Genomic DNA, 27,329 nt, shown 5'->3' on the forward strand with positions numbered 1-27,329 from the left:
ATTCACCAAAATATTCCAAATTGCGAACACTTGGGCAGTTCCATACGACTGCTGCCACCCAGGCCCGTTTCTTGGCCTGGGCGAGGTGGGCAGCTGCCCGGGGCGCAATTGCCCCAGGGGTGCAATTGCCCCGGTCCCTGCCCCTGGCTGGAGAAGTTCACATGTCTGGGTTTGTGGCGGCGATTGCCGAGGGCAGTGAGTTCGGCAGCGCCGTAGCAGGTGCTGGCGCTGCCTCTTCTGACTGTAATATCACGTAGTACACAAGTACTATGTGACATTACGGAAGTCAGAGCAGGCTCCCAGCTCACCTCCTCCATTGACTGTCGCGCCACTTGGGGTGGGGGTGGGCTGAGGGCATTAAAAGGCACCTTTCCTGATGGCTGCCCACCTTTGCTGCTGGCTGTATCCTGTGCTCCAGACGGCTGCTGTCCTTTCTGCGTTCCTGGCTTCGCGGTGTTGGACGCTGCGATTCGAAGACTTCACTGCTTTCCTTGCAGCGTTCCTGGCAGAAGCATTTCTTTGCAGCTCGGACTTGTTTGTGTGCACGGTGCACCGCTTCATCAGAAAGACGCAAGGTGCCATGTTTATTTTATCATGCTTTGTTCTTCTAAGTCCTTGACCCCTTTGTGTTTTCCCTGTCGGAGCCGTACTATGCATGATTGCTCTCGTGTGCGTGTACTAAGTTTGTGTTTGTGTCAGCGTGAAAGTATGAGAGTGTGTGTTTTCACTGGTCCCCTTTTACCACTGTGTACCGCCACTGTCCCTCCACTGTGTCCCAATGTGTGCCCCCACTGTGTCCCAATGTGTGCCCCCACTGGTCCCCGTGTCCCAGTGTGTGCCCCCACTGGTCCCCTGCCCCCACTGGTCCCCGTGTCCCACTGTTGTGCCCCCACTGGTCCCCGTGTCCCAATGTATGCCCCCACTGTGTCCCAAAATGTGCCCCCACTGGTCCCCGTGTCCCAGTGTGTGCCCCCACTGGTCCCCTGCCCTACTGGTCCCATTTTCACACTGTGTGCCCCCACTGGTCCCTGTATCTCAATGTGTGCCCCCACTGGTCCCTGTGTCACAATGTTGTGCCCCTGCCCCCACTGGTCCCCGTGTCCCAATGTGTGTCCCCACTGTGTCCCTGTGTCCCAATGTTTTGCCCCCACTGGTCCCCATGTCCCAATGTGTGCCCCCACTGGTCCCCTGCCCCCACTGGTCCCCGTGTCCCAATGTGTGCCCCCACTGGTCCCCGTGTCCCACTGTTGTGCCCCCACTGGTCCCTGTGTCCCACTGTTGTGCCCCTACTGGTCCCTGTTTCACAATGTGTGCCCCCACTGGTCCCTGTGTCCCACTGTTGTGCCCCCACTGGTCCATGTGTCCCAATGTTGTGCCCCCACTGGTCCCCTGCCCCCACTGGTCCCAGTGTCCCAATGTGTGCCCCCACCGGTCCCAGTGTCCCACTGTTGTGCCCCCACTGGTCCCTGTGTCCCACTGTTGTGCCCCTACTGGTCCCAGTGTCCCACTGTTGTGCCCCCACTGGTCCCTGTGTCCCACTGTTGTGCCCCTACTGGTCCCAGTGTCCCACTGTTGTGCACCCAATGGTCCATGTGTCTCACTGCTATGCTCCTACTGGTCCCAGTGTCCCACTGTTGTGCCCCCACTGGTCCCTGTGTCCCACTGTTGTGCCCCTACTGGTCCCTGTGTCCCAATGTGTGCCCCCACTGGTCCCAGTGTCCCACTGTTGTGCCCCCACTGGTCCCTGTGTCCCACTGTTGTGCCCCTACTGGTCCCTGTGTCCCAATGTGCGCCCCCACTGGTCCCAATGTCCCACTGTTGTGCCCCTACTGGTCCCTGTGTCCCACTGTTGTGCCCCTACTGGTCCCTGTGTCCCACTGTTGTGCCCCTAATGGTCCCTGTGTCCCAATGTGCGCCACCACTGGTCCCAATGTCCCACTGTTGTGCCCCTACTGGTCCCTGTGTCCCAATGTGTGCCCCCACTGGTCCCAATGTTGTGCAGTGTTATATTGAGTTTGGGAGTGGCGCGCGGGATGCGGTGGGAGTGGGGTGTGGGGGGAGTGGGGCGTGAGGTGGGGGGGTGCATTCCTAATGTTTCACCCTGGGCACCAAATGGGCTAGAAACTACCCTGCTTCCACCCCCCATAGTGTGACAGAGGCGGGCCTTTGTAGGGCCTCAGGCTCCATTAGGAGCCTATTCATGAAGAAAATAAAAAGCACACGCATTCTTTTGTCCTCATAAATAGGCTGTTAATGGGGCCTGAGGCCTCACAAAGGCCCGGCCCCTGTCGCACTAAGCATGTGTGGCAGGGGCCGGGGATCGGGCTGCTGCTTGTTGATGAAGCAACAGCCCGACCCTTTGGTCATTTATCCTCTTTTTTTTCTTTTCAAACTGGATGCGCGCCCCCCAGGACATGAGGCTGCAGCCCACCAGAGCGGCGCGCCCCACAATTTGAATACCACTGCGGGCCTAAGCCCTCCCCTCCAGGACCATACACCAATATGAGTCTCCTAGAGGGGAGGGCTTAATAGGACATGTTCGCAATTTTACCCGGCCGGAGAGAAGTGATGTAGTATCGATGGAAAGGGCCATCCATGCTGCATCACTTCTCTACGGCCGGGGGGGGGTTCAGCCCCGACTCGATTTTGCCGGGGGGGGGGGCGGCTCGGGCCCCCGATTCCCCCCCGTACTTGGCGCCCATGTGGGCATTTAATAACAGAACCTGGCAAATGTCTTATTCTTATACACAAGCAAAACTGTTGGCTTTGCCAAAGCTTGTTTTTAACAGGACTTCCGGGAGAGACAGCATAGTGCTTATAAAGCGAGTAGCGGTATACCTGGTTAAGATATTTTTATTACAGCAGTAGCAAACTTACAGCTCCACCTAAGTCATTAACTTTCAGAAGACTGCTTTCAGTAAACACTGGCAGGCACTTTGAGTGCAAAATTTGATGGTAAGGCTTGATAAAGCTAGCTCAAAGAGCTCCCATGCAGAGGTATTTTGGGCGGGAAGGGGCAGGAACTGGATGCGAATGACTGTACGGATTTGCATGGCCATGGGCAGTCAATGGGTGGGAAAATAACCTACCAACCCGTACCAACCTTGTGTTCCTCCTCGTATGCTATTTCTCCCTACCTGCTCTCCCATGCATTAGTTTTGGCTTATAGGTGCCGTTAAAGCACTACCTTACAGCCCAAACTAAATAGTGGCTGGGTGAGCTACTGACACCTGACATGCGGCGACTTGGGACCTCTGAACATATGTCTGATAGGATAGATAGCACAGTGAGTTAACGCTCCCCTCTTACATCTGTCCGTGAACTTCACTCACAGGTTTGAATCTCTTCTTGCTTCTAAGGTAGATAAATATGTGCCGTACAATGGCTCAGTGATAACAGCAATTGCTGTAGCGCTTTGAAGCAGGAGGACTCCGCCTTGACACACAGTGTAAACTGTGATTGTGTTGCTCCCAGCTTTCCCAGTTCAGTAAAGCTGTGTGATCCTCATCAGAGAGAGCCCTTCTTCTCCATTTGCCTCATTTCCCATCCCAGCAACACAAGAGAAACATGGCACTGATCATTAAGGGGATGAATATCTGAATGAAATACTGCAAGACGTCTTCACTGGTCATCTCGCAAGTGCCTAGATGCGATAACCTATGACATGTTACGGAACGCAATGTCAGTTCATTTGACACACACTCGGCTTTCGGCGCTCTATAAGCATACAAATAAATAAATAAATAAAAATACATCGGTTTCGGTAGCACAGAACCGACATTTCACAAGCATTCATTGAATGACTATAGACTATTCTTTGGTACTGCAAACATACGTTTTGATAGTTTACAGATGAAAGTTCTACTAGTCAAAGAAAAGACAAATAACGCCATAGTTTTTGTCTGTCCTCTTTTAAATGAATCATTGATACTGGATGACAGAGTTTCTCATTTATACTGGCCTCTCAGTCCCCTTTCATACACTTTGCCTGGCCGCAGCCTCTATTTCCCCCCTGGCTCTTAAGCCCACTGTAGAAATCCTTGAAAACCTCCTCTCATTTGCCCACATATCCCTGAGCTCACAAAGAAGTCACATTTCCAACTCTATCCGCTTAGCTGCACCCTCCCACTCTTGCGCTCATCACAGACATCACAAGCCCAGTCTGCAAAGCTCCTGGCAAGCCTAGAGCACGCTAGGTAGCCTTCTAGTGCCCCCCAACAATCTTACCAAGCAGATACACATCCTTCAAAAGAAGGCAGCCCGGCCGCCCATTGGCCTTACTCCTCGTGATCATGTAACCCTCAAGGGTCTCTCTCTGATTGGCTCTTGGTTAGATCGTTAATCATCCATTTCATTGCCCTGCCTACTACAGATACTGTCCACCTCGAGCACTGAGAGTGACGGGCGTCCTGAGAACTGTGAGTGCAGATCCAGAAAACCCCAAGTTGCTTTGCAGGACCCAGGATGCTGCCAGGGTCTCCCTTTCACAGCATCTCCCAAGCATCATCAAATTAGTGGACACCACTTTAGGTTTTGGAAAAAACGTAAACATATCTCTTCAGAAAAGCTTCCCGCCCGGCTCGATCACTGCCTTCAAGGCTGAGGACTCGGACCAAGCAAACAATGTTTATTGGGAATGCCTGATTCGCCTTGAATTCAAATTAACCTACACTGTGTTTCTGTATTTTTTTTGCATCATTGTCACAGTATTGCTCTTAAACTGTTGCCCTTGGGCTGTTGTATATAAGAAATCCTTTCACTTTCGTTTATGTACTTATCTCAATTTTGTTATTCCCCCTTGCACTTTATAAATCTGAATGTCTCCAAAATTTGGGAAAGATCTGGTCTCCTTCTGCATCTCCCTCCTCCTCACCCCCATCTGTATGAGTGACTGTCCTTGTTGTTAGCACCGTATGAACGCCAACAAATAAATAAATGTGTTACATTAATGTTACCAACATGTTTCGACTCGATGGTCAAGAAGTTTATAACTAGGCTTCATCAGGCTCATTTCATATATCATTTTTAATGATATCCGTTTTCATAATGTAATTTGTTATGTTACGTTAATCGATATTTATACTGCGCCCATCACCACGAGAGTGTTCTTATGGTGCCTAGCGTTGTCCGAATAGTTGGCGTATTGTGACTTCACCAGACCTGAGTCTATGGCCAGGAGGAATGGGGATGAGGGAGCGTTGATAGGAGAGAGAGATTATACAGTAGAACACACCAACTTAGAGGGTGAAGTACAATGGGGAAGAGGTGGGTGGGATATTAGGGTGGTAGTAGGATTCATGTTTTTTAACGGTGGGTAGTTATCCGCATACATGAGAGGATTTCGATGGAATGTGCAGCTCAATTTAGAGCTTCTGTGATGGCAATATCTACCCCTGGCAAATCGTGGCACTAGATGGAGTTGGTGAGGGGTTGCATGATGGACTTCATAGTGTTCCATGTGTTAATATACCCGAAAAATATAGCGATACAAAATATCGCCATATTTTTGCAGCAATATTGACCCATGTACCCTGCGGGGGACACCCCTGCAACCCCTGCATTATTTTAAAATGTGCGGCGGGACACTCCCGCAATCCCCGTTCCCAAAGATTATCCCCTCAAAAAATATTGCCTATGGCGATACAAACAGCCATATGTACGGCGATATTTTTGGGGGGGATATTTTGTAGGGATACCCTTCATAGGTGCTCAGCAGACCCTAGTAGTGTGGAGACTTTTATCAGATACCTTTGTAAGAAACAGTCCCTGTATCAGGGAGAAGCACTGGTTTGCCGAACAAGTTGACGGACAGATGTGTCGGCGCCAAGAGTTGGACGTGTATAGACGTAGGCGTGCAGAAGACATGGGGTAAAGTTGTAGGGGAGGAGGCACAATCAACTATAAACCATATATAATTCCCTGTGGCCCTCATTACGACCCTGGCGGAAAGGGGTTTACGCCGGCGTAAACCATGGCGCCCCTTTCCGCCTGACTACGAGTTCCCGTAGCGCCATGGTGATTTTTACGCCTGCTTTTTGCAGGCGGAAAAATCCATGGCGCTACGGGACTTGTTGTTAATTACGCCACCGTAATTTACGGTGGCGTAATTAACGCCTTCCCCACTCCCATTATACCCTATGGGGCAAAAATGGGAATGGGGAAGGGTAAATGGGGATTGGGGACTTACCGCCCCGCCAAGGTCGGAATGGGGCGGTAAGTCCGCCAACCACCATGGCGGAGTTGGCAGTTTAGTGCCATGGACCATGGTGCAAATTGCACCATGGTTCTCCGCCAGGGTCGTAATGAGGCCCTGTGACTTTTAAGGTAGGTAAACTAAAATAGAAAGATTGTAATGTCCTGATAGGGTGGAGTTGCGATAAAGAGGAAAAGACTATATAGCTCATGGGTGACCGGAAATGGTCCTTGAATCTAGAAACTGTTTTTCTGTGCACTGAAGGCTTGTTTGAACAAAAGGAACGTTTACCTGCTGCCAACTGTTTTCACAGCACTGTGAGCTGAGTGCAGCTCTTGCTGTGACCCTTTTGCTTCCTGAAGGAGGCGGAATCAATCGGCGCTACGTTACTGATCACGTGACAGCACTCAAACATTTATTGAGGCTCGAGCCACCCTTGCGGCGTTTAGCCCGATGGGTTAAAGGGCGCTGACTGTTGTGCGGCTGTTTGGCGCTGGAGGAGCTTCCATATAAGGTACATTCTTCTCTAGAAAAAACTGTGGCGAGTGTGCTGATCGTAGTGCTTGTTGTGCGCTGAGTGAGTCCCTCAAGCCACCCCCAAACCCCAGGCCGTATGTTGGTCCAACGTCTGCCATTTGTGGGAGAAATTACACTCTCAATGGGCCCTACGGTCACGACCAACCCCAGCACCTTCGGGACTTGGTGTCAACAACAAGGTTTTCCATCTCAACCAAATGGGAGATGAAGGAGGTGTCCGCCCGCTTACTCGGCGGCAGCGTCGCATTTTGGCTGCAGGGGGCAGAGAGCTGTCTGAGCCCCAGGCTGCTCCTCTGGTAAATGCCCGCACTGCCCGAAAACAAACAGTTGCATCTACCACATCCTTAAATTCTGATACTTTTTGTGACTGCCCTTCCCCTACATTTTCCATGCTATCTCCACCTGCTGTAATGGATGTGTTGGATGGAGGGGTGGTTGGAGTGAATGACCAAGAGTCACTGACTGGCAAAAAATCCCCGGGGTGCTCAAGTGCGAATAATGGCCCAAACGTATGGGACATATAAGTCCCTGAAACTAACTGGATCGATGGTCTTAAACTGACTGAAAATGAAAATGAAGAGTCACAAGTGACTAACTTGACAAATTGTATGATCTCAAACAATCAGGAGGACGACATTCTTATTGCTAAGTCCTTGCAATCTATAGTGGCACAAGCCTCCCCTGATTTGACCTATACCAATGACTATCAAGAAAGCCCAAAGAGCTCAGAAATACTTAGAACTGTTCCATCATGTGCAAAAGTTTCCCAAGGCTGTAGTGACCGGAAACAGCTGATCCAGGTACTGTACAAGCCTTGAGTCAACTGATGAGCCTCAACTGGGAGATGCTAATAGCAAGTGTACCATGAGGGATAATCCACCGACTGATCAAACAAACGCTCCACCAATGGTTAATTGGGCTAGTCCAAATATTTTGCCAACCAAGTCTTCTAACAGTGAGGAAAGCACGGACAGACGTCGTTCCATCGTGGCAGCAGACAAAGATCTAAGAGAACTGAACGCAAGATTTGGTCATCAACCAAACCCGATTAATCTAGACGAAATCTCAAAGAAAAGAGATTGACAAATAATAATTAGGCTTTTATATAGCGCTACAAACCCTCAGGTATCTGAGCGCTGCTTATTATTACCCACGGTGTGTGGAGCTCATTTATCGACCTCGGAAGGATGAAAGGCTGAGTTTGGCCCCGCCGGGATTCGAACCTGCGTTAACAGGCTCTGCACGGGTGTCAAAGCGGGCGCTCTACTCGCTGTGCCACTTGACCGGCTTATGTCACCTTTGTGGGCATTTGGATCTAGGCAAATGAACTGGCCCCTGATTTCAACCTTTGAAACAGCGCATGATGGTGAACAACCGCCATGGCCTCAACCGATGGCAAAAAGAAAGAGACTAGAATCCCTAACGGAAGATCACATACCTGGCTCTCAAAAGAGACTCACGAGAGAACTGCAACCTGAACTTGATCCTCTAAGCAATAAATCAGTGGATCAACATCTGACCTTTTCTATGGATGATAATTACACAGACAAATCACCAATAAAGAAGACTTTTCGGGGCAAAAAACATCGCCCTGTACGACCTAAATCTAAAAAACCTCATCAAACACAACACTTGGCGCAAGAACTTGCTAAATTAATATCACATGATTTGAATACACTAATAATGGCGGCCCATACAGTGTCTTTAGCGCCGTACATGAAATTGTACGAACACCTAAATGACAATGCTAAAGACCAGACAACCCTACTAGCTATGTTGAATACCAAAATGGTAATGGTTGAACAGGAACTAACAACGAATAAACAAATCATGGTAATCGAATACGCAAGATCCGACACAAATATGAAAGTGATATTGGAACAAACCAAGAACAGTGCGATGGACAAACGCCTGTTCGCAGAAGTTGCTTGAGAAGCAATTGCCTTTCTGAAACAGCAAAGTATTGAAACATCAACACCGGATCGATCTAACAAAGCGAAAGATGATGGTGGTTTAATAACCGTCGAGAACCAGTCTAATCTGAAAGATCAAACAAAAGCACCTTGTGTGACAAATGATGCGGCACAAAACATTGTGGACGAAATTAGCACTGTCATTCTACCCACAGACGAGCCAAATACATTACAACCGCAAAAACGTAAACATAAAATGAAGCATTTAAGTTAAAGTAAAAGAAATGGAATCTTACTGAACCATCACTGCGGAGAAAATAAGAATAGAGCTTCACATACTGGAGACAAAGTAGCTCTGACAACTAAAGGGCCAAAGGAGGCTGCCCTCACCTCAGATCGTGGCTGCCCTCACCTCAGATCGTGACTGTCGACATTGTCTCTGAGTTACCACCAGCAGACACAATTGCGAAGGTATCATTGTTACCTCCAAGTCATACTCAAAGTCAAGAGAGGCACTCACTGAGCCGTGATTTACCTAACTCAGAAACAGTCAGTGATCTCACATGTGTGGAAGATCGATCAGCTGGCAATGAGCCTCTCGCGACTGAAGAAATGTTTGCAATCTTTAGCCGCAACAAAGTGGCGGCAAAAGAGGGTGGCTCAAACAACACTAATGCGAGAAAGAAGACAAAAAACATGGAAAAAAGGAAGACCCAACAAAGATTGCATGTTCGATCATTCTTAAGAAACATCAAAGGGTTTAGTATAACAACAACCTGCAATAAAATACATCAAAAACAAACAAGGACCGGCATGAACAGCGGTGTAAAACTCACACCTGCTGAGGAAAAAAAAATGTACTGCCACAGAGGAAATTACAATACCTGAGGATGACACCAGTATAGGGGAGCTGCTGGATCTCTCAACGTATGAGAATGACGAAGTTGATGTATGCGACCAGTCTAAAACTGGTGCCCGCAAATACAAAGAAAATCCCCAAACCCGATGCTGCCAACTTAAATATAAACATTGACTCCAGGGCACCCAAGAACGATGAAAAGACATTAGCTAATGCTAAACAAAACGAGCCTATTGCGGAGAAATCTGAAGCCCCTAATAAAAATGAACCACCCGCTTGCGAACACAGACTTGTCACTATTGAAGCCAAAGAATCATATGAGACTAATCCAAAGCATCTAGCTGACTCGCCTGTCAGTTTTCTCACATTGGAGGACAAAAGGAACCAAATTGCTTTTGGCAGAAAACATATAACTGATGAACTCGATGAGGCAATGCACAACCACGATCTGATGAAATATGAGCTGAAATTTCAGACCCTTGAGTCTAAAAGAGCCCTAACCGATAAGGGGAAGTCCCAAGAAAGTACTACCATCAGACCAGAGAAGCGGAATAACGAGGCGACGAAACAAGAAGGAAATTCTCACCACTCAAACAAATGGTCTTCTCCAACAAGAAAAATTAATTTTGACTCTTATAAACCTAGGATTGAGGCCTCCCAAAAAAAATGGAAAGGCTGACGCTTCCCCTGGCCAAAAAAACTGGTCATCAATATCATGTTGACCTAAAAAAAAGAACTGGGAAATATTTATCACGGCTGGAGCGCATCGAGAAAGAAAGAGACGGCCTGATATTAAACCGGACGAATGTGATGATGCTTCTTCATCACATACCACAACTGAGAACTGTGCTTTCCGAAGATATTCAAGCTGTGGAATTCAAGAATGAATTCAAAAACGACTGTGTAATATTGCACATAGCTTCGAAAATCATTTACGACTCACTGATGAATAGTGGCAAGATTCTGAATTCCTTAGGATTTGACATCTATGAAACCTGGGATATTAAGCAGCAAGACAAGTCTAAGGAACGCCACTTATCATCAGACTCTGAATCTCCAGCTCCTAATGATACCGCTAAGCAAGTGGAAGGAAACAAGGCCATCCGCAACACAAGTGTACACGATGACCGGCCCTGCAGTAAAGAGCTGGCCCGCGAAACTGAACAGATTAAAATAACGATTGCGACGGCTCATTGTGCAGCTAAGAAGTGCAGTTTCTCCTCTGGAGATGTCCAGGATTGGACCTGGGTCGCCCAAACCATCAATAGTCACAAAGAAAGCTAATGCCCAAAGCCCTGTGAATCGGGAAAGAGATGCATTACCTCTTGGAATACTAGAGGTCATATGCATCTGTTCGGCGACATTCCATCTGACTTAGAAGACGTAGACATCTTATGTCTACAAGAAACATGGCTTATGAATCCACCAATAGCGGATGGCTACGAGATTGCATATAATCAAGCTCTTAAAGGACCTAAAGGATGTCCCATGTCTGGTTTGTTGACTCTTGTAAAAACTGGAAGTGGCCTGCATATTTTAGCATCAAAAAACATATTGTCATACATACAAGTCGTCAAGATTAAACGCCTAACAATGCTGCCCAAAGTGGAGAACCTACTAATGCTGATCAACATCTATTGGCACCATGCTGCAACACAACTCGATAACTTTATGGAGCTAATCTCAGAAACGATTTGCAACATTAAAGAAAATGAGAAGGACGCTAAGATTCTGATTTGCGGTGATCTCAATATAAATTGCCTTGAACATGGGGAAAGTAGCAACATCCAAGCAACTACAACATGGATGAATGAAATGAAAGCGTGGAACCTAAAAATATTGAATGGTGACACCCCTGGTGATATCCCAGCACATTTCACCTGGCAAAGAAACCACCAACAATCCACTATTGATTACATGTTTGTAACTGAAAAAATGAAACAAGAGGTTGCATACCTAAAAATTATTGAAACGAATGTAAGTGACCACTGTATATTAAAAATGCATTTGAACACATACTCATCAACAACGAAAACAGTTATTGCATGTAACGATTTGGTTGTTACTCCAGGTTGTAACCGGCTACGGCTAAATCAAAACAAGGTTAATTTGCTGTTAACATCGATGGAAGAAAGCTTAGTCAATTAAAAAATTGACTATACAACTTTCTTAGAAGCATACCGAGAAAAGCAAACTGCGAGGTCGAGTCCGGACTTTACTAAAGTACATGCATGGGACATCGAGATCACGGTTAAGAAGAAAGAACTGAACAAAGCCTTATGGAATTTGAGAAAAAACACCTACGACAACCGTGATAGAGAGAAAAAATCACTAAAACAAAAATACAAAAACTGATTGATCAGCCACAAACACTTAATGCTACAACGAGATGTGGAAGCAATGATGGACACACTGGCAAAACGGAACACCAGTGCCTTTTGGGCTTACCTAAATAATGTATCGATACCACAAGGGGCCGTGATAAAAAACATGGTTCCGGAATCAGCATGGATGGAACATTATTTGGATACTTTCTATAACAAAAATGCAAAGCCTAGCAATCCAAAGAATGCAAGAAATTATTGGTCGATAACAATCGACAAAGAAGACATGCCCCACAACATCGTAAGACTAAGCACGTCGAGAGCCCCTGGACACGACGGGCTAACAAACCAACTCCTAAAGCAACAACCAGAGTTATGGACGGCCTTCTGTCTCTCCTTATTTCTTGCGATTCTGAAAGAAAAGAAGATCCCCACCACCTGGCGAAGGGCTATCATTGTACCAATCTTTAAAAAGGGTAAACAGACAGATCCAAAGAACTATCGCCCAATAGCCCTACTTGATGTGGTGGGGAAAATCTTTGCCACCCAGCTTCAAAGAAAATTGCTGAAATGGACACAAGAAACAGGTCGATATGATCCTCGACAAGCAGGATTTGTTAAAGGTGTCTGTTACAGTCTTAATCTCACTATCATAAATTTTCTAAAAATGGAAGCTATACGGCAAAACAAAAAGATCTACATTGCATTTGTAGATCTGTCAAGTGCATTCGACTCAGTTGATCGTTAGATGCTCTGGGCCAAATTAAAGAAAAGAAACTGTCTGGAAAGCTTATTAGAGCCCATTAAAGAACTTCATACGGATACCGAGATTAACATTAGACTGGACGCCAGAGGACCTCTTAGTGAGTCAATTAAGACACATCAAGGTGTGAAGCAGGGCTGCCCACTAGCGGCGACCCTGTTTGGCATTTTCTTGTCTGACTTTGGGGAATCCACAGAAGCAGTGAACTCTCATCCTCCACAAATCAATGGCATGAGTATAAGCTGGCTGCTATATGTGGATGACATCGCATTACTCAACCTAACACCTATTGGTCTGGCAAGAAAGCTTAAAGCCCTGGAAGGATACGTGTTAAAAAACAAATTGAGAATCAATCCGGCAAAATCAGAAGTAATAATTCTCCAAGATCTCACCCGAAGTAAAAACCAAGCCAAAAAAAAACAAGTTCACATGGAGACTGAATGATGAAAACCTGTCCTGTGTAAAAAAGCTCAAATATCTCGGTATGTGGATTAACAGCAACATAAATGATGCTCCGTGGGCTGAGAATGCAAAACAAAAATGCAAACAACTAGCATGCCAGGGAATGCTCATAAACAAAAAGTATGGAAAGTTTTCCCTGTTGCCTGCTTTGGCCCGCTACAACCAAAAAGCAGTCCCAACAATAATCTACGGGGCAGAATGTGCCTTAGGAGTAACCTCGGATCTCTGGAGTTAACTGGAAAACCAGTATTGGAGACGAGTGTTACAGCTTCAAAAAGGTATTCCCAGTGGTGCCTATTGCAATGAACTGAATCTAATATCCATGAACGCGTGGGTACTGTAGAATATGCTGCCTGTGTATAGGAAACTAATCATTAATGATTGTACACCCCAATTTGCATACTACGAGACGCAATGAAAGAATCTCAGGAATCACTTTTGATAAAATGGGCAAATGAATGCAATAACCATCTTGCCGAGATAGGTACGGACCTTGAAACTCTAAAAGCTAACCCAAATCAGGTAAAAACCAAGCTATGGGTACGGGATTGGTGTGCAACAGTAGACAACAGAAACCGTTATAAGTTGATGGAGGATGCCGCAAGTGAAGGGAAAAATCGCAAACAACAGATGCAATATTTGGTGAAAACAGGGAATGCCAGGCACCAAAGGATGCTTCTAAAATTCAGACTTAATTTGTTCGACACAAAAAGAAGCCTAACCTTGAGATTCCAAAGAACAAATGAGACAGAAATTTGCCGATTCTGTAATCAACATCCTGAGACCCTAAAAAATTTTACGCTGTTTTGCCCCAGCCTAAAGGACCTGAGAACTGTGCACTTGGGTCAACTAGTCAACCAATAAGACACCTTACCTGGAGAAGAGATGTGGCTTAAATTTGCCAATCAAAGAGAAAAGGATGTCTTTGGTTTGACACATTTTCTGCAAGAACTTGAACGGAAGCTGACTATCTGAGATCAAGTGAGGCTAACCCAAGGTATGGAAAGTACCTGAGAGGCAGAGGAGTCGATACCTGAGAGGCAGAGGAGTCGATAAGCAAGTGGAGAAAGGAAATCAATGGACACCGCCCGGAGAAAACTTAAAAGTATGAGAACCATCTAAAAACTGTCAGGCTGATTGGAGCTGGGATGGCTTTGGCATGAAGCTGATCGCTGAGATAATTCGTTTGACTCCCTTTGTGTTTCTCGGTTTAGTGTTTTCGTGTCACTGCTGTTATCTTCCTTTCTGCCTTTTTAAGATGATGTAAGACAAGATCAAAAGTTTGTATAAACTAAATGAAAATAGAATAAAAAAATTAATTAAAAAAGCAGTGGAGACAGACGCTTTCCCTGTCGGCTTCCATCTTGGCAATTGCAACGGTGCTGGAGTCCTGTGACAAAAGCAAGAGAAGCCACAAATGGTGTCTTATTATTTCTCTACTTAACACCTGGATGCTAAGTCCAGCAAGTGTGGGGAATAATTAGCTCGATGGAAAGTACCCTGAGAGTGCGGGACTTCGTCCAATAGAAGAGAAGAGAGGATTTGTCTCTTGTATGGTGACTGTGAGGCTAACCATAGGCATTTAATTTAATGTAATTTCACATGCCCTAAAGACTTCACCACTCAGTGTAATCTTTCTCATCTCAAATAGGGCAGAGACGATAAAACTGAATATATAATTTATCTACTAACTTACAGTGCTTTTCATAGAGCTCAGATAATTCGGATTCATCAAGTGGACCATCCCCCCTCTTCCCAACATTATGTTTTGCATGAATTGCAAAGAAGCATTTAGACTGTGCAGAAAAATAGTAGTCAACGAATGGCTTCTGATAATACACCATAGCAACATCTGAACAGCTCTTACGGAACAATTTAAGTTTAGCAAACACCATCAATGATATGGCAGGGTTACAAAAACATGGAACATCCATTGTACCTGAATTGTGAGAGTAGATACTCCATTTCTGCTAAGAAGCTGCACATGCCACAGGGCCATCCCAGACGGCATCCCTGTAAATTCACCCCTCAGTTCATATCCACTGAACAATGCATTGTGGACATGTAAATTAGCTGGCTCCTGAAAATGTCTTTGTCTGATAGGACAGCACTTCTTTATGCATGACTTTATCAGAGAAAGAGACTGTCTATGAGACCGAAACCAGGGCCGGAAATGGAGTTCCGGACAAAACCTGGTAAAGTACAGAATTTCTCGGGATATCCCCTGGCCCCCCTTATTTTCCACCCTGTTACGTGGTTCCCGTTCTGGATTGTAACGATGGATCCGATGTTAACTTTGCCTAATAATATCTTCATTATAATGAAGGAAATTAATGCAGGTGTTTGAACAGGGTTGCAACAGTTTACTCTACACGTGAACCATGACCTTGTGTGAGCTCCAAAATGTTGTTTTGCTCCCACCAATAGGTATTCCAGAAGTTTTGGGAGCTCTGAACCCGAAGGCCTTGCTCTTTCACGCTCTGCCCAGGACAGCATTTGTCTCATCGGAAGGGAATATTCTGCCTTCTGTCTGGGTGGAGGACGGGCTGAGCCAAGAAGGGACCCCTCTCATTTTATCAGTGGTGTTTACATTGTGGGTCCTTTTCCTTAGTGTTTTCTCAGGGATATCATTTCACCAAAATGCCTGGGGTAGCGAAAGTGACATCACATGACCCTTGGCCCCTGATGACATCACAGGAATGATGTAATTTGACCCCACCCCACGTGACATCACAGGAAGTGATGGCACCCGTGTTTCCAGGTGCTCTCATTTCATCCAGATATAAGAACCGAGGCACAGAGGGAGGCATGATTTGACCACGATTGCACATTTGGAGAATGACATTTTTCAGATTCGACATATATGTAAACCATACATAATGCAGTATTTCTAACAAGGTAACCGAAATCTGTAACGCAGGCTAGAGCTAGTGTATGAAACATCTATAGATCAATGGACATAGAAGTACGTATTATCTGTGGTGTTGCTGTGTTGAACAAGCAAAAAAGCACTGACCTGGGAAGCGTGCAGTGCTGTTTAACCAGGATACAAATGCTGCACGACCAAGGCCTGAAAATGAAATCATTGACCAGGATTTAGTATCAATAAAATTCCCCGGTTATAAAGGTATATATGATTCAGCTATCACTACGATAGAAGAAACCTATTAGACTGGTGTGCATGCACAGAGGGGAGTGCACCTGATAATGTTATCTTTGCTGGAGAATAATACCTGGGAAAGGTTCTTTCAATATACCCAACACCCCCCATAGTTTTATTATCTAAGCGTAATACTGGGTGCCAGAAGACATTTAAAAAAAAACACCATTTTCGATCATTGCTGCACACATAAATTCATAGCACCTCACAGTTATTTAAAATTGAAAACACCCACGAGTTGCCTCTCACCCAGGGAACACTGGCAGACTTCAAGGCGCGCACTGCACACTACCCCTTTGTCAGAACCAGTGGTGCCCAATGGCGTAGCACACAATTTGGTAGCTCCCCTGTGAGCCATACTGTGCCCCCGTCCCCAAGCTCCTTAACAAAGCACAGGACACGCCACACTCCGGGCCAGTCCGTACCACCACCTGTGCGCAATGTCCATGATGATTATGCAGCTGCAGGGGCATGCACTACTGCAAGTGAAAGAAGTAAATATGTTTTTCAATCAAAGCTTCAATCTTTAACATAACATAGATAGAAGCGGGTGGTGTCTGGTCCACAAATATACCAGCCACCTGTGGTGGCCTGTGAGTTGTTTTTTTGCAGGGTGTAAATATTTGCCACAAGTATGTGATTGTGACTGAGCATAGTGAGGGAGCCCGAACTAACGAACATAGGTTGCGGGGGGAGGAGAAGGGGGATTCCTCTCCCTCCCCAGAGTAAATGTTTTGAATAATGGGTTACAATGGTGCATTACACAGCACTCTTTCTGGGAAAATGTGGGTAAAAGGCCAACAACGTGCGTGAAAGGCCAGCAATCGGTTTCGTAGGATGTAGGGTAAACAATAGATGCAAGTCACCAAAAGTGCACAGGGCATTTCCCAATGCATTATCATGCTAGTCCCTGCAATATATGCAGGTATAAAATCATTTGTATGCTCGCTGTGCCCATACATTTCCATGCTGTCTCCATCAATAAATGCTAGTATTCACATATAAGACCATGTTCGCTTTAAGACGTTTTTCTACTTAGTGGCACTAAGCATAAAAAAGTGGCTCTGCCAATATATGCCAGTACTCCTATGTAAGAACATACTCCCATTGGTGTGGCCATTAAAAGTGACATGTCACAATAGGAAACCCTGTCCAAACGGGTTCCAATGTAAGCCAGTCTAGACCCATAAGAACACTTATCTTGCTTTATTCATCATAGATGCTCAGTTAATAAAATGTTACACTACAGTGAAGAATATACAGGCCGCTACACCAAAGCATCAGTCTAGCGAGGTAACACTACTTACAATGCTTGGTTTTGTAAAGATGCTGATTAATAAATGTCATGCCACAGTAATCAATGGCTAGACTGACTGCACCAAAATGCCAGCCCAGCCAGGGAATGGCACACACAAACTTGCCTTTGCCCAAAAATACCAGTAAAACATGTAAAGTCAATAAAGTATGTGGCAAAAATGCTCCAGTGTTCTCAAGTCGCCCAGGGCCTTACACACACACATGCATCCCCTTTCACCCAGCGGTCACTCACCCATACATCTTCTCTCGCTCACAGTGGATTCACCACACAGGCACACACCAAACTCCACCCAGAACATGCAAACACACACTACCACATGGATGCTCATTCACCCACCAGTCACTCACTCACACCTTCTCTTACATGCACTCATTGTATTCTCTACACAGGCACACACACACCCACGCAGAAAATTCAAAAACACACCATCACACTCATATTCATATGATGGGTTATTTATAAAGCGCTTAATACCCAGAGGTTTCTAAGCGCGGACCAGGGGATCAAACCTGTGGTGCTCTGTGTCGTCTTATTTCCAAGGCGAGCACGTTGCTTACTGAGCTATCCTCCGACTCATTCACCCACCAGTCACTCACACACACACATTCTCTTACTTCCACACATTGCATTCTCTACACAGGTGCACACCCATCCACTCATTGCATTCTCTACACACACACACACCCACCCACCCAGAACATTCAAAAACACACATCACAGCACTTCTCATTCACCCACCAGTCACTCAGACCTTCTATTCCATCCACTCATTGCATTAGCTACACAGGCACACACCCATCCACTCACTGCATTCTCTACTCAGGAGCACACCCACCCACCCAGAACATTCAAAACCACACATAACATCACTTCTCATTCACCCACCAGTAACTCACACTTTCCCTTGCATCCACTCATTACATTTTCTACACAGGCACACACCCACCCACAACGTTCAAAAGCACACATTACATCACTTCTCATTCACCCACCAGTCACTCACACCTTCTCTTGCATCCACTCATTACATTCTCTATACAGGCACACACCCACACACCCAGAACATTCAAAAACACACATCACATCAGTTCTCATTCACCCACCATTCACTTAAATACATCTGACACGCAGTTCACACATGCAAAATACACATCATATTACAAAAATAAAAGCCTTCTTACATTTTTCTTGCAGCTTCGGTCTGTCCTTCCAGGCCCCTTTGGCTCCCCCCTGCTGCTCACAAACAGGAACGAGGAAGCTGCAAGAGCTTTCTGGTTCCTGTATGTGAGCACTAAGGAAGCCGAGAAGGGAGGGGTTGGAGCTGAACGTGGCATGTGACAGTCAGCTCCAACCCCCACTGAGTGCCTTCCCGGTCCAGCCTTCACCCTGATGGGTGAGGACTGAGCCAGGGACACACCAGATCTGGTGTGGCAGGGCCCTCCACGCCACGGGAGGGCCCGCTACACCAGGATCACCCATTTTTTGTGCATATTTAAAAAAGAAAAAAAAATGTGGTCGCAAGGGAGTCGCAGGGGTTGCAATGTGCGACCCCTGGCAACCCCCAAATGACGTCCCTATCTTTTCCCTCTTTTTATTTTCGTTTTCTCCTTTCCTAATTGTTGAATTGTGTTCTTCCCACAACCATCTTTGTTTCCCTACATTTTTACTTGCAATGAAAGTACACAGATGAAACAACAGAACTACAACTTGAAACCCATGAAACTCATCAACAAGAGTGAGCCTTAGGGTGGGTCGTTTTCCGAGTCCTATCCAATGGCTACTGAGGATCACCTACTCGTCTCACTAATATTCCCAATGAATGCTGTTCACCTACTCGTCTCACTCATATTCCCAATGAATGCTGTTCACCTACTCGTCTCACTCATATTCCCAATGAATGCTGATCACCTACTCGTCTCACACATATTCCCAATGAATGCTGATCACCTACTCGTCTCACTCATATGCCCAATGAATGCTGATCACCTACTCGTCTCACTCATATGCCCAGAATGCTGTTCTGTTATTACCATCATGGATTTGTGGTGTATTTTGGTGGTTTGTTGCATCAATGTTTAGCAATACACTGTTTGCTGCGGCATGTTGTTGTGGTTTGAGGAGCGTAATGTTGTTGTGGTTGTGTGTTGTTTGATCCCTTGCAGTGTGCCATGGTGCTGAGAGTTGGGAGTGTGCGCTGTGCTAGGCCGTGTGTAAGAATTGCTTTTAGCGTGACACTGTTCCAGGCTGACATCGCTAAGAGCAGTATGTAGGCATACTAAAAGGGGTGGGGATCAGTAAGAGGGGGAGCCATCACTAAGAGCAACGGGCATCACTGAGCATGGTGGGCACAAGTAAGAGAAGTAGGCATACTAAAAGGGGTTCAGTAAGACGGGTAGGCATAAGATAAGAGCAGTGGGCATTGCTAATAGCAGTGGGCATCGCTCAGAGCGGTGAGCATTGCTTAGAGAAGCGGGCATCGCTAGGAGTGGTAGGCATCAATAAGTGTGTCGGCATCCCTAACACTGGTGTGCATAGCTTAGAGCGGTGGACATTGCTAAGGCAGGTGGGCATTGCTAAGAGTGGTGGACATCACTAAGTGCGGTAGGTATTTCTAATAGCGGTGGGCATCGCCAAGAGTGGTGGTCATTGCTAAGTGTGGTGTGAATCACTAAGAGTGATGGGCATTGCTATGAGTGGTGGTAATTGTTTTGAGTGGTGGACATTGCTAAGAGCGGTGGGCATCGCTAAGAGGGTGGCCATTGCTATGAGTGGTGGGCATCGCTAAGAGTGGCGGGCATCGCTAAGAGTGGTGGACATTGCTAAGAGTCGTGGAGATCGCTAAGAGTAGTGGGCATCACCAAGAGCTGTGGGCATTGCTAAGAGTGGTGGGCATTGTTTTGGGCAGTGGGCATTGTTAAGAACTGTGGGCATAGCTAAGAGAGTGGTCATTGCTATGAGCAGTGGGCATTGCTTATAGCGGTCGGTGTCGCTAAGAGTGGTGGAGATCGCTAAGAGTGGTTGCATTGCTAAGAACTGAGGGCATCACTGAGATTAAAGGGCATCAATAAGATTGGTGGGCATTGCTAAGAATGGAGGGCAACATTAAGAGCAGTGGGCATCACTAAGAGCAGTGGGCATTGCTATGAGGGGTGGGCATTGCTAAAAGTGGAGGGCATCACTAAGAATGTAAGGCTTAAAAGCAGTGGGCATTGCCCAGAGCTGTTGTGCATTGCTAAGAGTGGCAGGCATTACTAAGAATGGAAGGCATAATAGCAGTGGGCATTGCCAAGTGCAGTTGGCATTGCTAAGAGTGGCAGGCATTACTAAGAATGGAAGGCATAGGAGCAGTGGGCATTGCCAAGTGCAGTTGGCATTGCTAAAAGCAGTGGGCATTGCTAAAACTAAATGGCATCACTAATAGCAGTGGGCATTGGCCAGAGCTGTGGACATTGCTAAGAGTGGCAGGCATTACTAAGAATGGAAGGCATAAAAGCAGTGGGCATTGCCAAGTGCAGTTGGCATTGCTAAGAGCAGTGGGCATTGCTAAAACTGAAGGGCATCACTAATAGCAGTGGGCATTGGCCAGAGCTGTGGACATTGCTAAGAGTGGCAGGCAATGCTAAGAATGGAAGGCATTATTAACAGCAGGGGCATTGTTAAGAGCAGTGGTCATCACTAAGAATAGTGGGCATCACTAAGACCGGTGGGCATTGCTTTGAGCAGTGGGCATTGCTAAGAGTCGTTGTCATTGCAAAGAACTGAGGGAATCACTAAGAGCAGGAGGCATTGTTAAGAGCAGTGGGCATCGCTAAGAGTGGTGGGCATTGCTAAGAGTGGTGGGCAACACTAAGAACAGTCGACATTGCTAAGAACAGAGGGAATTGCTAAGAGCGGTGGGCAACACTAAGAGCACTGGGCATCACTAAGAGCAGTGGGCATCACTAAGAGCGGTGGGCATTGCTAAGAAACAAAGGCATCACTAAAAGGGATGGGCATTGCTTTGAGCAGTGGGCATATAAGTGCGGTGGACAGTGCTAAGAGTGGTGGGCAATGCTAAGAACTGAGGGCATTGATAAGAGCGGTGAGCATCATTAAGAGCAGTGGGCATCCCTAAGAGCAGAGGGCAACACTGTGAGCCTGATTGATGGGAATGTGTGCAGAAATCCTGCATGGGCCGCACGCCGAGAAGGACATTGTGCCAGCCTGCGCACAGATAAAAAAATGTGCGGGCCACGTATTCATGGAATTTACTGCGCAAAGTTACCATATTCGCAAGTCGTGCCCATAACACCTCCGACACACCCACACGCAAAGCAAAAACAGCCAGTACAGCTACCTTTGCCTACTTCCCTGAGCACGAATACATGCACCCTTCAAACAGTGTGTGGGGTACCCCGCAAGCAGGCCTGCATTTCGGGGAGCCTGCACAGGGTCTCCCGTAACCGTATCCGGCACCCCGACAACATGAGAATGAAAAATTGTAACTCAGTTGAAATCTCCAAAAATCTGCATGCAAACCCCCGTAAACCATCCCTGCACCCTGCTACATTGCGTACGTGCACCCTTAAATTGGATCGGAACCCACCTCTCGCTGCCATTCCTATGCGCAAGTGTACTTATGCCTGCCTTTGGGTGTCAGATAGTATGAAGGACTTGCATGGTGTTGTGGATGAACTCCCAGGTAGGTCCAAGGGCCACTAGGAGTTTGCTAACTCAGTGAAGGCCCAACACCTTCCCCCAAAAGGAACGCAGACCCAGACAGACAGCAAGTTAAAACTGCGGTTTATTGCAGCCAAAACCAACAGGGATCAGTGCAAGGATAAGCAGGAATCCTGGAACGTCTCAGTGAGCTCCGGCTCGAAGGCCGATTTTGTTAACATTCTACGTCATAAAGACATCATCATCTCGGCCCCTCTTCAGAAAACCTAACGCCATCTGAGATTGGGTGTTGAGTGGTAGTTCTCCCATAGAAGCCCCTATACATGTTAGTTCACTGGCTCCCTGATGTCAGGTGTTAGGCCATCCCAAAATTGTTACCAATAAACAATGTTGCAGTGTGAGGGTCTGCTCATTGGTTGTTGCCCGTTGCTACCACCCCTAGGGTCCTGGGCTGTGATTAGCTAGAGCTGGTTTCCCCAGGCCTGGGATCCGAAATGATTCTCAGCTCGAGGTGTACCTTTTCAAAGTAATATGTATAACTATGTGTCTGCATTATATCGTGTGTGCACCACCAAAGACTATGCGAGTGCCCGTTCACATCATGCATCCCGCGTCTCTTGCTGTAAGCATCTGTCTGCCGGCGTGGTGACGCTCCTCTTTCCCAGAGCTGGTTTCGGTTCATCACTCGAGTCGGACGAACCACGTGTTAAGTAACCGTTTTTTGGGCTTCTGGAGCTCTGATTTATTCTGAAGAATTTGTATTTCCTGCAGCTGGTGTTACTGATGTTCAGGGAATGGACTGTCACTCGTATCTTGGCGACCTTGGCTGCTGTTTCTGTCCCACACGTTCGCTCTCCTGTTCATGCTGAATTCGGCTTAGCTCGGCACTTCTGAGAGGCTTGTGGCCTACTGTGATTTCCTAAGCCATGGCCTGGCTTCTATCTGTCATGTCCCGTAGGTGCTCCTGCAGCTCCATAGGTTAAGTGCATGGAAGCATCTGCAAACTGGCTCTGGATCTCTTGCTTCTTGCGGTTTCTGCATGCTGTGGTCAAGCTAATGACAAAATAAGATAGGCAAAAGCAGTATGCACATGTGTCTGTCCTCTAACTTATAGAACTGATCTGCATGTGTTCTTCGTGTATTCAGTTGCATGTTTTGTGTCCCGATGTGCGGATGGCACGTGTGCTTCCTGTCTAATGCTGCTATATCGTGGTGTCTGTACTGACATCAAGCGTTGCTTCTTGGTGCTTTAGTCAAGGGTGTCAATTGAAGTGTCCTTAATGGACTCCAGAGGCTCTTTGTCCACTTTAGGCAGTGTCTGTACTGTTCCTGGGCTATAGGGTTGGCTGAGTGGGTACCTTTCAACGTACTTGTCTATTATAGGAGCACTAGGAATCGGTGCAAAATGGTATGGGCGATCATGATTTTGTCGGTTCTTCTTCCGGGTCACGCGTCTGATGGAAAGGGGAGCAGGGGTAGGATTCGACCATCCCTCTTCAGTGAATATTTCCCAGCCGAGAGGTTGCACGATCGAATCCATGAATACATCTCGTGCAGCGTAATTATGGGCGTGAGAGGGACTGCCTGCAGGCCGTCCCTCAGAACGCCCACTTTTTCCCAAGTTCATCCCCATTTCTGGTGTTCCGCCCTCTTGCCAGCCCTCTGTGCAAGCCATTCCCACGCTGAGACGTGCCGAGCCTGCGAGAACACCACGCAGGTCCAGGAAAAGTACCACGCATTCGATCCATGAATCGACAAACGTGGATTTGCGTGTAGTGTGCCATCCAATTACCCATTTTTCCATGCAAATAATTCCATGAATCGGGCCCTAAGAGCGTTGGTCATTGCTTTAAGCAGTGCGCAACAATAAGGGTGGTGGCATCACTAAGAGCACTGGGCATTACTAAGATCGGTGGGTATTGCTAAGTGCAGTGGGCATTGTTAAGAGTGATGGGCATTACTTTGAGTGGGGGGTATTAATAAGAATGGAGGGCATCTCTAAGAGCTGTGGGCATTTCTAAGAACGGAGGGTACCACTAAAAGCGGTGGACAATTGTGCACTTTCTGAGTGATTAAAAAAAAGTGGCCCATGGTGCAGAGGCCCACCAGGAAATCTCCAGATTTCCCTGTAGGCCAGTCCGCCCCTGGGTAACCACAACGAAGAGGCCTATGGTACAGAGGCCCACCGGGAAATCTCCAGACTTTGCTGTAGTCCAGTCCACCCCTGGGTAACCTCACAGAAGAGGTCCATGGTGCAGAAGCCCACCAGAAAATCTCTAGACTTCCCTGTAGGTCAGTTCACTCCTGGTTAACCACACAGAAAGGCTCATGGTGCAGAGGCCCACCGGTAAATCTCCAGACTTTGCTGTAGGCCAGTCCACCCCTGGGTAACCACACAGAAGAGGCCTATGGTGCAGGGGCCCACCAGGAAATCTCCAGACTTTGCTGTAGTCCAGTCCACTCCTGGTTAACCACACAGAAAGGCCCAGGGTGCAGGGGCCCACCAGGAAATCTCCAGACTTCACTGTAGGCCAGTCCACTCCTGGGCAACCACAAAGAAAGGCCCATGGTGCAGAGGCCCACCAGGAAATCTCCCGACTTCCCTGTAGACCAGTCTGCCCCTGGGTAACCACACAGAAGAGGCCTATTGTGCAGAGGCCCACCGGGAACTCTCCAGAATTTGCTGTAGTCCAGTCCACCCCTGGGTAACCATACAGAAGAGGCCTATGATGCAGAGGCCCATTGGGAAATCTTCAGACTTCGCTGTAGGGCAGTCCACCCCTGGGTAACCACACAGAAAGGCCCATGGTGCAGGGCCCTACCAGGAAATCTCCAGACTTCGCTGTCGTCCAGTCCATCCCTGGGTAACCACACAGAAGAGTCCTCGGGTGCAGAGGCACACCGGGTAATCCCTAGACTTCGATGTAGGCCAGTCCATCCCTGGGTAGCCACACAGAAAGGCCCATGGTGCAGGGCCTCACCAGGAAATCTCCAGACTTCGCTGTAGTCCAGTCCATCTCTGGGTAACCACACAGAAGAGGCCTATGGTGCAGAGGCACACTGGGAAATCTCCAGACTTCGCTGTAGGCCAGTCCATCCCTGGGTAACCACACAGAAAAGGCCCATGGTGCAAGGGCCCACCAGGAAATCTCCAGACTTCCCTGTAGGCCAGTCCGCCACTGTTTAAGGCCTAGCTCTGCTGCAAGTTAGGGACCAAGCAAGGCATACAGTAATGAAATGTACTCCCTCTTAATTTCCAAACTCTTAACACCTACTTCAATAAGGTAAACGTGGAGCACTTTCTCTGTTAGATTATGGAGGCAGGAGGCCCAAGCAGAGAAAGGAAGAGAGAGTGCTTGAGAGAGACAGGCAGATATAATATCGAACTACAGTGGGGAGATTGAAAGCAGCTGGGCAGAAAGCTGGCCATACAGGTAAACGGGTGTTCATTCATGTGCTTTCCTGTTAAGTAAAGATGGCAATTCATCCGTTTCCTGCATGTGTTTATCAATAACAATCCTTGAAAAAGGAGTATCTGTTTTTGGAACTCCTCAAGCGGTCTGCCAGGCTTTGGGGGCCAGGAAGGCCTTCGGCACCCAGAGTGTTAACCAAGGATCCCGCATCAGGGGAAGCCAGTTGTTGCTGAGATGAGAGATGTGTCTCTGGTGATGACAGGAGCAGCCGTGTGTTTTGAAGATGAAAATGGACCTTGACTTTAAGTGCCATGAAGCAACTTCATTTGCGCGTGTTTTACTGTTTAAGAAATGTGTGTGTGTGTGTGTGTGTGTGTTAATGACGTCCCAGTGTGGAACTGATAGCTCTCTGTTAGAAACCCATCTACATTTTTTAAATGAATGAACGGTCCGCAGGGTCCTGTCCCTGGTGAGCTTTCTTTCACCTCCGGTGTTGCCAGAAGGAACGTGGCATACACAGCTGTCTGGATGAATTATAAACCTGTCACTTTTTTGTGAGAGAAGGGTCTGACACCACACCGCAGAGGTCTTGTCCGTCTTAAAGCACATGCCCAGCAAAATGGCATAGTTGCCAGCATGATCCATTCCAATCTGTAGGTGCTTATAAAGCCCTGGATTTCTCTTTGCATTCTGGGACTGGTGCTTCTGAACTTACCATTATAAAATTCAGACTTCAAGCCCCAGAATGCATAGAAAAAAACACAACTGGTTAAGCACCTATAGATCGGTGTGGATCATGTTGGTGACTCTGAAAAGGGTCATTTGAATTACTCTTAGGAAGTCATTATGAGTTTGGTGGTATCACAGCCACATTTGATTACCATTACCACAAACGGTAACAGTAAATACCGGCTGATTTCTAGTTCTCCAAACTCTAACTTGATTCCCAGTTTTGGGGTCCATTGGGGACACGCGGGATTACCAATGGGCAACACCACATGCGGTAATCACATTTTACCACTATTGTATGTCTACCAATCAAGCCTGATGTTCACCCCAGATCCAAGACAGTGGCCTGCTGAGAAGTGCCAGCACTGTCACTTTAAAGGTCCAGCAGAACTAATGATAAGTGCTGGCTCCATCACATTAAAATGATAGATCTAAAAATCTAGCAGCACTTAGCGCCCAGACGCCCAAGGGTTAAGCGCGCTATACACATGCATAAATAAATAAAATAAATACATAAATGAGAACTTCTGCAGGCCTCACATTAAATGTGCAGCAGGTCCTTTCAGAGGTGCTGTTAATATCACATTAAAGTATAGAGAGCCCTCTCAGCCGGATGAGAATTGCTGAAAAGGGTACGTTTGTGGATTCTTTCCCATTGAAAGCACAGCAGCTCTTTACGGCACGGTTTGGCACTGCCAGAGTGTAAGTGAAACCGACCTGCTGAGAAGTGCTTCCACTCTCACATTAAAACGCACAGCAGACCTGATGAGAAGTGGCAGCACTAATGCACATGTGTATGGTTAGATTTATGAAAAACATTTCACGCGGGCAGATTAGCCTTTGGCTGCCACTGTGAGCCCTTCGCACCCGCCACCTCAACCAACCGCCTCCCTCTCAAGTGGTGGGCTCCTGGAGTGCATTCATCAGACCCTCCAGGATATTACGTCATGATAGGAAACATTGTTTCAGCATAAAAAAGCAAATTTTGCAGCACACATT

The 27,329-nt window shown here is 47.0% G+C and overlaps 1 long non-coding RNA gene across 2 annotated transcripts in view; it reads left to right on the plus strand.

Annotated features, from left to right (window-relative positions):
• The first annotated feature begins 287 nt into the window (after positions 1-287).
• LOC138492674 (uncharacterized) overlaps positions 288-27,329 on the plus strand; it is a 264,148-nt gene continuing 237,106 nt past the window's right edge. For both annotated transcript variants that reach the window (XR_011276248.1, XR_011276247.1), the window contains exon 1: positions 288-575. This is a non-coding gene — a long non-coding RNA (uncharacterized lncRNA). The remainder of the gene's footprint in view (positions 576-27,329) is intronic.

This window comes from Ambystoma mexicanum, chromosome 10 (assembly GCF_040938575.1).
Source record: "Ambystoma mexicanum isolate Mex_15411 chromosome 10, UKY_AmexF1_1, whole genome shotgun sequence".
NCBI classification, from domain to species: domain Eukaryota; kingdom Metazoa; phylum Chordata; class Amphibia; order Caudata; family Ambystomatidae; genus Ambystoma; species Ambystoma mexicanum.